This window comes from Lonchura striata, chromosome 27 (genome assembly GCF_046129695.1).
Source record: "Lonchura striata isolate bLonStr1 chromosome 27, bLonStr1.mat, whole genome shotgun sequence".
Lineage (NCBI taxonomy): Eukaryota > Metazoa > Chordata > Aves > Passeriformes > Estrildidae > Lonchura > Lonchura striata.
Genome location: NC_134629.1, coordinates 1,752,322 through 1,762,296, shown reverse-complemented (window position 1 = coordinate 1,762,296; position 9,975 = coordinate 1,752,322). Strand labels below are relative to the sequence as shown.

The 9,975-nt window shown below is 45.6% G+C and overlaps 1 long non-coding RNA gene across 1 annotated transcript; it reads right to left on the bottom strand.

Moving 5' to 3' along the window:
• Window positions 1-937: 937 nt before the first annotated feature.
• LOC144247570 (uncharacterized) lies at window positions 938-8,525 on the bottom strand. The gene is made up of 2 exons (XR_013341206.1): window positions 8,471-8,525; window positions 938-3,544 (listed from the first exon to the last, which is right to left on the bottom strand). It is a non-coding gene; the product is annotated as an uncharacterized LOC144247570 (long non-coding RNA).
• Between the last annotated feature and the right edge of the window lie 1,450 nt (window positions 8,526-9,975).

The window sequence follows — 9,975 nt, the reverse complement described above, 5'->3', positions numbered from 1 at the left end:
ACGAGCACAATAGGCTGTTAAATCCAATTAAAAGGATTTATTAATAGCAGAAAGCAAAAGCAAACCAGCGCGCGCTGGGCGGCAGTCGTTTCAACTACCGCGCCTAGCTCTCCGTTTCCCCCCCACTTATTGGGTTGTCTCTTCCGGGTGTGTGACGCTCTGGTGACGCTCCAGTGTCTCTTCTGCGCAGGCGCACCCTGTTGTTAGGTGGTCGTTCTCTGCCTCTTGATGGCGCCAGTGGTCTTCTTTAAGGCTGTCTCTGCGACCTGGAAATTCCCTCAAAAACAAGAAATGTTATCTCGAGGCACGTTTACATGTTTTGCCAAGTCTGTAACGGAACTATCCTTGAAACATATCTATTTGCTTAGGTGTTTGGGTGTCTAGTAGCAGCCTTTTCAAAACAGTTCTAACTCCCTAAAAACTTCGTAACGAAGTCAACCTTGAAAGATAGTCACTGGAATGCATGACATAGACACTGGAATGCATGAGATAGACACTGGAATGCCTGACAAGATGAGAACATGTTCAGACAAGTACAAGCTCTAATTAAAACTCTATTCTGTGAATATGAGAGACTCTATATGAACAAAAAGGCCTTATTTTCCTAACAATATCCCCCCTTTTTATTTTAACCTTCTTTTTGTTCATTAAAGCGTTCTAACTCTTTCTTGCTTAACTCTAAATACTCTTCAGTCTCTACTTCGCTAAGTGGCTCATACTTTGGCTTTACTATCATTAAATGTGCAGCTTCTAACCTATTTTTCACTAGGGTAATAAGTTTGCTAAGGATACATGGTCCAAAAGTAAGTATTAGAATTAGTAAAATTACTGGTCCCGCAAGGGTGGATAATAGAGTGGTCAGCCAGGGAGAATATGTAAACCAGGATTCATACCAACTTTTCTGGGATTCTCTTTCTCTTTTTCGTTGTTCTATTTGTTTGCGTAACTCAGCCATCGTGTCTTTTACAATACCTGTGTGGTCTACATAAGCGCAACATTCTTCTTGTAAAGCAACACATAGTCCCCCTTGCTGTAAGAACAACAAATCTAATCCCCTTCGGTTTTGGAGGACTACCTCAGAAAGGGATTTTACTGATTTAACTAGTTCACTTATGGCTTTATCTATTCTACTTAAATCTTCATCTACAGATGTGCGCAGAGCTTTCATACCTTGGGTTTGACTTACTAGGGAAGCGACCCCTGTTCCGACTCCCGCTCCCCCTATGCTGAGCAAGATTGCTACCGTTAGTGCTGTAAGTGGTTCTCTCTTAACTAAGTAGTGTTCAGGGGTTTGTTGATGTTCTAACACGTATTCTTTTGGGTGGTATACGATTCTGGGGATTATTAGAACTTGAATGCAGAAGTCTGAATTATTAAAGGCTTTTACCGATAGGCAGGGTGTAACTCCAAGTTGTTGACATACCCATTTAGTATTGACTGCTGGCATAAGCCAATCAAAAGGTTTGTCTGTTCTGTTAATGCTTATTGTTGTGTTGCAGAGGTGTCGCATATCTGCAGGAATTTTTCCTACGCATCTTCCTTGCCCACTAACTTGGGACAAGGTAATGCCTGGAACATTATCTCCTTCTTTTTTCCAGAGACACTCCTTTGGATTTGTACCATTTATTTCCCTTGCTTCGGATGTAATCCCAATAGCTTCATAAAAGGGTGGATTTATCATATAGCAAAGCCAACATCCTTTAGTTAGGTTAGGATGGGTATGATTTAGAACCCCAAAAGTAGCTTGCATGATTTTCCATAAAGTTGTATACCTCTGCACTAATAACTGAGGTTCTTGATTACCTTTGTCTATAACATTATCTCTGGCTTTATTACTTTCTTTTAAGTCATTGCTTATTATTGGATTTGGGCCTATAGGGCTAGGGTCGTGCGGTGCTACTTCTTTTTTTATTTGAATCAGATTTCCCGGATCATGTCCTTCTATCCAATGCCTAACCCCCCATGTTTTGCCTATTAACCACCCAGAATCGCTTGGTTGAGTGATATTTAGGTAAAGAAAGGTGCAGTTCCCAAGTAAGTTTTTCCCAGTCCAAGGCCACTCTCGTGGTCGTTTACATCCTACTGGTCCATGTCCTACCTTTAAATATTTATCTAATCCCCCACCCGGAGCCCACGCTGATGCTATTGTTTCACAGCCCCAATAGGCACAGTAATAATGTTTGGGGTAATTACAGTATTGCTTCCCTGGGTTTGAAGCGGGGCACATATAGAAGCTTGTTAAGTTTAACAGTCGCCCGCATTTTAAATTCCGAGTTAAATCACAGATTCCAACTTTGAAGCTCGGTGCTCCAGGTCCCGTTATTGTTTGTAAAATATGACGGGTATCGTGATCTTCCCATCTGCTTAAGGTCCATTTAAAGGGTTCATGTGAGTTAGCTGTAGCACTCTGAAGGGGAAACCATACAAACATAAAAACCCATAGGATTGAGTGATACGCACTGCAGGGGAGGATGTTACTTATCATGCTCAGTTTTACATTCCCATTTTCCCTCATTCCGTTGTCACCACTCTCATACTCATGATGATTTACGTTCTCTTTCAAGGTTTGGGAGGGCCCCTCATCCCCACTATCTACCTCTCTGTCTCGCCTGTCAACTTGGTTGCTACAAGTTACAGGGCAAGCCATCTTCCCGACAGCAGAGATATTCTTCAGGGGTGGGATCGTTCCCTCTCTCCCACTTTGATCTCCGGGAGATCCAATTTTTTGTATTCAACTGTGGAGTGTCGCACCTGAGTTTTTTAACTAATTTGCGACACTTAACCTGGACTATATCCGTGAGAAACGGACCCAGGGGCTCGTTGGAATGGTAACAGTGGAATTCAGGGTTGATTCCCTTTACGAAAACCTCCCACCACTCAGGGGATCCTTTAGTCAATTCCCGAGTGGCAACCTTGTAATTTAGTACTTCAGATGTCAATTTGCGCTGCTCCAGCCAGCAGCGTTGACATACACTTTTTGGAGCTCTCCCCTTTCTGCAGTGAGCCCACCACAATCCTTTACAGATTTTGCAGGAAAAACAGGCAAAAGGGTAACAACGACAATCTAACCAACTACACCTTACTCTAATACTTTGATGTTCAGCGTGGCCCTCCCCTTCCCAAGGTCTCTGTTCTTTTTCAAGTCGGATGAACCGATAGAAGGGCTGCTGGGCTGAATCCTCTAGACGTTTACAGTATCCTGGAGGTTTTGTTTCTCCAACTAGTTGTACTTGCAGTTCCCAGTTATCTCCAACCCAAATGTCTTTAGAGCTGATAGAGCTCATGAAAATTATTTGTAAGTTCTCTTTACTGTTAGCTTTAAATCCCCCGGCTTCCCGTCAATTTTCCAGCTCGCTTCTTTGGAAGCTGTATGAAATCGAGTTGGATCCACTGGCCCCTTTATTCTGCTAGCATGAGTCCATCCCTTCTCTGCTGTACGGACTGCGGAGTCAGTGGTGATTAAAACCAGGTATGGTCCGTCCCACTTTGGGGTGATCGAATCTTCCTTCCAGCTCCGGATGAGGACCCAGTCGCCGGGTTGTACCTGGTGTAACACAAGATCTAGGGGTGGTCTTTGGGCCCACATCCCTTTTTCCCATAACTGTTTTTTATATTTCATTAAAATGGTTAAGTATTTATTAATACTTTGATCAGTAATATTAGGATTGGTTTGAACTTTTTCTAGGGAATAGGGCATCCCATATAGCATTTCAAATGGGGATAGTCCTACATCAGCTCGTGGCTGAGTTCGAACATTTAATAATGCCAACGGCAAACATTTTACCCAGGATAATTTAGTTTCTAGTGTTAATTTGGTGAGTTGTTTCTTAATTTCCCCATTCATTCTTTCTACCCTTCCCGAACTCTGTGGATGCCAGGGAGTATGTTGTTCCCATTTTGTGCCCAGAGCTTCTGCTAGCATCTGTGTTATTTTTGAAGTGAAATGGGGGCCTTTATCAGAGTCTATCGTTTCTGGGACCCCATATCTAGGTATTATTTCTTCCAGCAAGGCTTTTGTTACCGTCCGAGCTGTTTCTCTGGCAGTGGGGATTGCTTCTACATAATGTGTTAAATGGTCCACTATAACCAGAAGATATTTTAGTCTCCCTATCTTGGGGAGCTCAGTAAAGTCTACTTGTAAATTTGAAAAGGGCCTCTTTGCCACTGGCCTCCCACCCAGGGGTAGCTTCCTTAGGTTTCTTCTGTTTACTCGTAGACAGGTTGGACAGCTTCTAGTAATCCCTTTCGCTAAGTCATGTAGGCCCACTGTCATATAATGGGTGGCAAAGTGATCCACCAGTCCTTGAGCGCCCCAGTGTGTTCTCTGGTGTAATTTACTAAGCATCCGCTGGGCTATGGCTCTAGGTAAAACCTCCCTCCCATCCTTTAACAGCCATTTCCCTGATTCCTCTTTTATTCCCAATTTTGTAAGCTTCTCTTGTTCTTCCCTTGTAAATATAAGCTTATCCTGGGTAGTAGACCCAGGGTTCTTTGGGGTATCTACAAGGTCCTTCCTAATTCCCTCACTTAAGGTTAATGTCTTGATAATTGCAGCTTTCTTTGCCTCATAGTCTGCCGCATTGTTACCCCTACTCCGGTAATCCATTCCCCGTTGATGCCCTTTTAAATGGACCACTGCTATCCTAGTAGGGCCTCTCAAGGCCCTCAGGAGGGCTATTATTAGTTTCTGATGGATTAAGTCCTTTCCCTGTGAATTTACGAGGCCTCTCTCTTCCCATAATTTTCCAAAAGTGTGCACCACCCCGTATCCATATTTAGAATCTGTATAGATGGTCCCCTCTTTTCCTTTTAATAGTTCCAAGGCTCTTAGGATAGCGTATATCTCGCAGGCTTGGGCTGACCATGTTTTGTCTAGGGGTCCAGATTCGATTACTTTTAAATCAGCCCCCCCCACTATGGCATATCCTGATCTCCTTTGCCCCTCAACTACTCTGGATGACCCATCAACAAACAATTTTTCTCCAGTCTCTAATTCTTCTTCCTCCAGGTCAGGTCTAATTTTGGTTTGTTCTTCTATAGTAATTACACAGTCATGTATTAGTGATTCAGTTTCGGGCTCTCCGAAGAGGAAGGAGGCTGGATTTTGTAATGAGGTGGTTTCTAAAGTGAAATTAGGGGTTTCTAATAGAATCCCTTCATATTTTAGGAGCCTGGCATCAGAGATCCATTTGTCTGCTTTTTGTTGCATTACACTCCGTATGTTATGTGGAGTTAATACCTTCAGAGTGGCATTAAAGGTGATCTTCCTTGCTTCTTCTACTAACTCCGCACAGCCTGCAATTATTTGTAAACAGCCCGGCCATCCCCTGCTTACAGGGTCTAAGATTTTAGACAGATATGCAATAGGTTTCTTTTTCCCCGCCCAGTCCTGGGTAAGTACTCCATAAGTTACTCCATCTGCGATATTAACAAATAAAAAGAAGGGCCTCTTTAAATCTGGGAGGCTTAGGACTGGAGCATGGACCAGAGTTTCTTTTAATTCTTGGAATTTAGATTTTTCCTCCTCTGTCCACTTGAGGTGCCCGTCTTGGGTAAGTTTTTGATACAAAAATCTTGCCTTCCCACTATAGTTCTCAATCCACTGCCTACAATATCCTGTAAGTCCTAATACCTGACGAATTTGCCGTTTACTTTGCGGTAGGGGCAGAGATAGGATTGCTTGTACTCTATCTGGATCAATTCTCTTTTCTCCCTTTTTCAAATAATGTCCCAGGTACCTAACTTCTTCTTCTACAAATTGTAGTTTTGCTTTAGAGACTTTTAATCCTTTTAGTCCCAGGAAATTCAATAGTTTAATACTTTCCTTCCGGACTTTGTCTTCTTCTTTACCTGCTATTAACAAATCATCCACATACTGAACTAGCTTTACCTCTGGGTCTGTTTTATAGTCTTGCAAAATTTGTTCCAGGGCTTGCCCGAATAAATTAGGTGATTCCGTAAAGCCTTGTGGAAGTACCGCCCACCTGAGTTGCTGTCGCCTCCCCGTGTCAGGGTCCTCCCATTCAAAGGCAAAATAATCTCGGCTGGATTCGTCCAGAGGGCAAGCCCAAAAGGCATCCTTCAGGTCTATTACACTATACCACTCATTTTCAGGTCCCAGTTTGCTTAAAAGAGTATAGGGATTCGCCACTACTGGGAATCGGGCCACGGTTCGCTTATTAATTTCCCTAAGGTCGTGCACCAGCCGATAGGATCCGTCTGCCTTTTTTACCGGGAGTATAGGGGTGTTAAAAGGCGACATGCAAGGCTCTAGCAGTCCTTGGTTTAACAGCCTTTCAACCTCAGGTTTTAACCCTCTCCTCCCTTCTAGTGAAATTGGATACTGTTTTATTCTTACCGGGATTTCAGGATTTCTGATTTTCACTGTAAATGGGGTTATATTTAATTTGCCCACAGTCCCTGGATTATACCACACTTCGGGGTTTATTTTCTCTTCATCTTCTAAACGGAGGGAACAAAGTCTGATCTTTAATTCCTTCTCTACCACTTCAATTTGAACTCCCAATTCAACAATCAGGTCTCTCCCTAACAAATTGTAATCCGCTTCAGGAACTAATAGGAAGTCACCCAACCCCACTTTAGTTCCCGATTCCACCACCACCCCTTTGATAATTTGTACTTCAAAAGGTTCCCCCTTAGCTCCTATTACCGTGGCTGTCTGTTTTGACAAATTACAGCCCTGAGGCAGAAATTGAATAGTAGATCTTTCTGCCCCTGTATCGACCAGGAAATCTATTTCCTGGCCTTGGGGACCCACCTTCAATTTTATCAAGGGCTCTTTCTGATGTTTCTTGGTCCCCATAAAATAGAGCCCCTGACTCCCCTATTCGATTTTGAACTCCTCCTCGTCCCTTAGCCTCCTCCTGCACTCCCTCTTGAAATGCCCCTTCTTACCGCAATAATAGCATACCCTTTCTCCTACCTTTCCCTTGTCACCCCCCCCTTTCCGAGTAACTCTCTTTTGTTCTTCCTCTACCCGCCTGCTTTCCCTCACTGCAGCAACCATCATTTTCACCTGTCTTTTCTGACTTTCATCCTCTCTGCGGACATAAACCTTCTGCGCCTCTCGCAATAATTCTGCTAAATCCCTGTCCTGCCAATCATCCATTTTCTGTATCTTTCTCCTGATATCATCCCAAGATTTCGAGACAAACTGGACTTTGAGAATTGCCTGTCCCATTGGGTTATTCGGGTCTAATCCCGAGTACAGCTGGAAACTTTTCCTTAACCTCTCTAACCATTCAGTGGGGGTTTCATCCTTCTTTTGTCGGTCGTTAAATGCTTTATTTATATTCTGGCCCCTAGGAACGGACTCTCTTATGCCATCAATTAATATGGTCCGAAAGTCCCGCATGTTAGCTCTATGAGCCTCATCCTGGTTATCCCAGTTAGGATTCTGCAGAGGCCATTTGGTATCGGCCCGCTGCTGGGCATGTGCGGGTTGGGCATCCCAGGCTCGCATTCCAGCAACTCTTATCATGTTCCTTTCCTCGGCCGTGAATAAAATGTTAAGTATAGCTTGTAATTCCTCCCAGGTGTATATATTAGGACCTAGGAATTGATCCACCCGCTCTGCCACGCCCAAGGGGTCTTCTAGCAAATTTCCCATCTCCTTCTTAAAGTCTCTAACATCCCCCGAACTTAAGGGCACCGAAATAAATCCAATCCCCGGCTCTGGTCCCCCCATCGGCATTTCCCTTAAGGGAAATAGTTTGCCTTGCGTCTTACTTCGGGTAAGAGGACCACGCGAGCCTGAGGGTTGATCAGAGTCTGAGTCTGATTCTTCCTCATCCGATTGTGGAGGAGGAGGGGGTGCATTTGGCGCAGGGGGAATGTAGGGCGGGGGTGCAATGATTACTTCTTCCGCTCGCCCCTTCTTTTTCTTTCTCCCTGAAGCCTCCGAGAGTTTAAACACGAGCACCTCCGGCTTTTCTATCCAGACTTGGGCATAGGCACTCTCCTCAAGGTTAGAAGGTTGCTTAGCGTGTACCCAACCATTCAACAGTTGCTTTACCCAGTCCTCTGAGGATCCAAAGACGGGCCAAAACACTCCTTTAGAAATCTCTTGTCCTCCCCATACTTCTATGCAATAGTGTATCATCTTTGCCTTATCCTTTCCAGGTGCCCCTGGAAAGTGCTCCCAATTTGTTAGCATAAACCCTAAGGGACTCTCCTTAGGAATTGGGGGAAGTTTTACCCCCACCGGGGAGGGGGATTTATCCTTGCTTCCCCCCTGCCCCATGTCCTCCGGAGTACCTTCAGTCACTCACGACAGCACAATCGCTTCCCCTGGTTCGTGGCCCAGGCCCTCGCGGGCTCTGGAAAACGCACTACTGAGGGTCCACACTCGCTTGGAGAATCCGGCTGCCAGTCCTCCTCTCACACACACACACACTCGCCGTACTCCGGGATCCCGAACCCCGCCCGAACGGATCCCCTTTATACTCACGCGTCCTGCGTCTTCTCTTCGTCCGGACTTTGTGCACAAAAATTACGGGGTACCCTGGGCCCGCTTTCCTTTCTTTGCTTTCGCTCTCTAGGCTTTTAGGTTCGTCGGTCGGGATGAGGGTAAAAACCCCGGTCTGAGTCCGCTCAAGGGAGCGGAATCGTGGCGCCCCTCTCAGAGAGAGGTTCCCCAGATCCCGATCCGAGTCACGGCACCAAATTGTTATAAACGAGCACAATAGGCTGTTAAATCCAATTAAAAGGATTTATTAATAGCAGAAAGCAAAAGCAAACCAGCGCGCGCTGGGCGGCAGTTGGTTCAACTACCGCGCCTAGCTCCCCGTTTCCCCCCCACTTATTGGGTTGTCTCTTCCGGGTGTGTGACGCTCTGGTGACGCTCCAGTGTCTCTTCTGCGCAGGCGCACCCTGTTGTTAGGTGGTCGTTCTCTGCCTCTTGATGGCGCCAGTGGTCTTCTTTAAGGCTGTCTCTGCGACCTGGAAATTCCCTCAAAAACAAGAAATGTTATCTCGAGGCACGTTTACATGTTTTGCCAAGTCTGTAACGGAACTATCCTTGAAACATATCTATTTGCTTAGGTGTTTGGGTGTCTAGTAGCAGCCTTTTCAAAACAGTTCTAACTCCCTAAAAACTTCGTAACGAAGTCAACCTTGAAAGATAGTCACTGGAATGCATGACATAGACACTGGAATGCATGAGATAGACACTGGAATGCCTGACAAGATGAGAACATGTTCAGACAAGTACAAGCTCTAATTAAAACTCTATTCTGTGAATATGAGAGACTCTATATGAACAAAAAGGCCTTATTTTCCTAACATTCCCTGTGGAGGCTTTGGCATCTCCCCAGGGGATGAAGGGTTGAGCCTGGAGCAGACAGTGTCTGTGATGAGCTCCAGAGGAGCTGAGCCCAGGGGCTGCTGGCCAAGGCCCAGGCCCAGTGAGCATTTCTCAGCTGGCAGGGCGGCCTGAGAAGGGGAGAGGGGAATGCACCAGACCAGGAACCATGGAACCAAGGGACCATTGTTACACTGTGGGGCCATGTGAGAAGAAGTGACCATTGGGACACTGTGGGGCCTTGTGAGACCAAGGGACCATTGGGACACTGTGGGACCATGTGAGATCAAGAGACCATTGGGATACTGTGAGTCCTCATGGATTCATGGACACCACTGTGACATTGCTGGGCCTCATGGAAGCAAGGGGACCCTAGTGACGCCGTGTGCCTCAGTGGAATGTAGGCATCATTGTGACACTGTGAGGCCCCATCCAACCAAGGCTCCATTGGGACACTGCGAGACCCCACGGAAACAATGCTCCAGGGTAACACAGAGAGGCTGCCTGTAATCAGTGCTCCATTGTGACCCTGTGGAGCCAAAGGAGAGCGTTGTGACACTGCAAAGCCCCATGGTCCATTGGTCCAAAGGTCCATTGTGACATTGCAGGACTCATGGAACAGAGGAGTCACATGACACTGTGGGGCCTGTGGA